Source organism: Phalaenopsis equestris, unplaced genomic scaffold (genome assembly GCF_001263595.1).
Source record: "Phalaenopsis equestris unplaced genomic scaffold, ASM126359v1 Scaffold000835, whole genome shotgun sequence".
In the NCBI taxonomy this organism is placed as follows: Eukaryota; Viridiplantae; Streptophyta; class Magnoliopsida; order Asparagales; family Orchidaceae; genus Phalaenopsis; species Phalaenopsis equestris.
In genome coordinates this window covers 208,138-210,933 of record NW_018165275.1, presented here as the reverse complement: position 1 = coordinate 210,933, position 2,796 = coordinate 208,138, and positions in this window count along the sequence as shown.

Sequence of the window (2,796 nt, the reverse complement as noted above, 5' to 3'; positions counted from 1 at the left end):
AAAATCATATTAATAATTTTTGAAAATATTTAAATTGAGAACATCTAATAGTTAATCTTTTTCTTTCCTCCCCCAAACTTAAATTTTTCAATATGTAATGATACATGTGGAAAGAAAAATTCTAAATATAAATCATACCTCAGTATTTTAGGCATTTTCATCATTTTGAAATTTTTGCAGTCCTTCTCAAAATTTCTACTTCACCTGGTTTATAACATTATGAGCTTTCTATACATATAAATCATTAGAGAATTTGCTAGGTAATGAAATTTTGAAATAAGTACAAAATTAAACATTATGCAAACACAATATTTCACTAACACATCCACAATACTAAACAAAAACAATTACAACTAAAATGCAAAATAAAAATCACATCACATTACAATTTAACAAATTTCAACAACCACACCAAACAATTATAACAATAATTAAAAATTATCCAATTGCAACATAAAAATAAAAATGAAAGTACAAACACAGAAACATCTATCTCTATTACAAAAATTATTACAAAAATAAAAGTAAAAGTAGATCAACTACTATCATATGTCAAAATCCATATGTCAAAATCCTAAACTTTCTACACATATAAATCATTAGAGGAATTTTTGGGTAATGAAATTTTGAAATAAGTATAAAACTAAAGAAGAAGTGGGAGAAACTTGAATGCCTCTCCCGCTGTAGGGTCAACTGAAATTTCAAAATTTGAATGCCTCTGAAGGTAATCACTATCATAGTCGTGTCGATGTTCTAAACCTCCAATCCTTTTATTTTTCAATTCTATGGTCTCCCGCTGTAAGGTCAACTCATTCATTAAATCAGTCAGGGTAGGGGAACCAGAAGGAGGAAGGTCGAACTTGTAAAGGGGACATCTCTACTAGTAGAAGGTTATTGACTCTTACTTCTAGTTCTCCATTTTGGATTGGATTCATAAGTTTTCAAATTAGCTTTACTAATGCGTTTCATAGGGTAAATCCATTCCTCATCTCCTCTAGCTTTCACTCCAGAAAGTTGGCAAAGTGCATAAATAAGGTCAGGATGTTCCACACCTCCGGCTTGTTTCACTCCTTGCCGTAGTCAAAAAATTCTTAAAAATAATTCTCCCCACATTTATATTTTTATTATTCAATACAGAAATTCAGAATAGTTTTATCTCTTGTTACTTCACTATGGTGATAGGTAGGTGACAGAGTAGAGGAAATAAAATAGTGTCATGCTTTAGATGTGGCATTCAACATGGAAGTAGAAAAATTTACCCGTTCTTGTTGTTTTATTTTCCATGTTTTTTTCCCATCAGTGAGAAAGTTGATCACATCATTCACGGGGCCTTCAATTGTACTTGTACTGAAGGTTTCATAATGGTTTTCATAATGGTAGCTATAGGAGTATGGGACTTCATAAAAGGAGTTAATGCGGGGGGCACTAAATTTAACAGAAAATCCCCGTACTTGAACGATTCCGTCCTCAGAATAGAACACATTGGCATAAAATTTTTTCACAATATTTGCAACAGCCTTATTGGTGGTATAACAGAAGTTTTCCCACCTTTGCTCGGCAATAACTCGTTCAATTTCTCCTCCCGGACTCTCAAAAACTCGATCTCGTATACATTTCTTCCCTTCAAATACTGAAGTAAATCTCGACTGAGCCTTTGCATTGACGAATCGAGACTCGTCAAACTCAAGTCACCTCTTTTGTCGCGGAGTCATTTCAATCTAATCAAAATTATAGAAAAATTCCAAAATATACTTCAAAAGAAAAATTTCAAAATATACTTCAAATATGCAAATAATGGCTTCTAAGAGTGACTCTAAGGGTTCAAAACTAAATTCCATGAATTTCTTCCCAATATTTTTTTCACATTCTCCAATTTTTTGGATCTTCTCAATGTGGAAGAAATTCACGGTGAAAATCAAATATTTTTAGTTTGGAGTGAAGCTCTTACAAAGAAGATGATCAAATCCGGTGTTTAAATGCTTTGAAATCGCCCCCAATCCAAGATCTTCACGCCATAGATCGAAATTTTTATTTTTAAGAGGAAGGGGATGATGAATAGTTGTGGTTGACTGGTCAAAATTGCGGTTAAAGGTGTGTTTTTTGGATCTCGCCGTCGGCGGGTCTTCGGCGCCGTCAGCGAGCTCTATTGAATTAATATCCTAAGTCTCGGGAAAAGTTCGCCGTCGGCGAGCTCTATTGAATTATTTTAATTTCCATATTTTTGCGATTTTGATCAATTTCAAGCCTCAACGGCATCCGTTCAATTATTCTAGAAATAATTTTAAGTGATTAAATGATGTACTAACACAAATAAACATTCACAACACAAAACATCACAATTATATATAAATTCCAAGGGTTACAATACACGTTACACAACACACCTAAGTTTGGTATTTTCTCAACCTTAATACATCAATTCAGCGTCGCAATCCAAGCCACAACACTCAAAATGCTGAAACAAACATCATATGCTCAATCTCAACTATACTGAGATCTAAAAGCAAAATTCGAAAGCAAAGCAAACATAAAGTTCAAACCACATTACACACATAGACATACAGGTAGCAAGGTAAATCTATTACTCTTCTGATTCAGTGTTTGATTCTCCTCTGAGATCACCCATTGATTGCACATGAACGAAGATGTTATAAAATGGTCGGTATGAAAATTCTTCAGTAGAGTCCTCTTCTATCAATTTCATCTTTCTCATCAATCGTATCAAACTTTCTTCGATATGTTCAGAATGATCAAACTGTTATTTCATCCTCCAGTCTAGCTCCAGTCTAGATGATC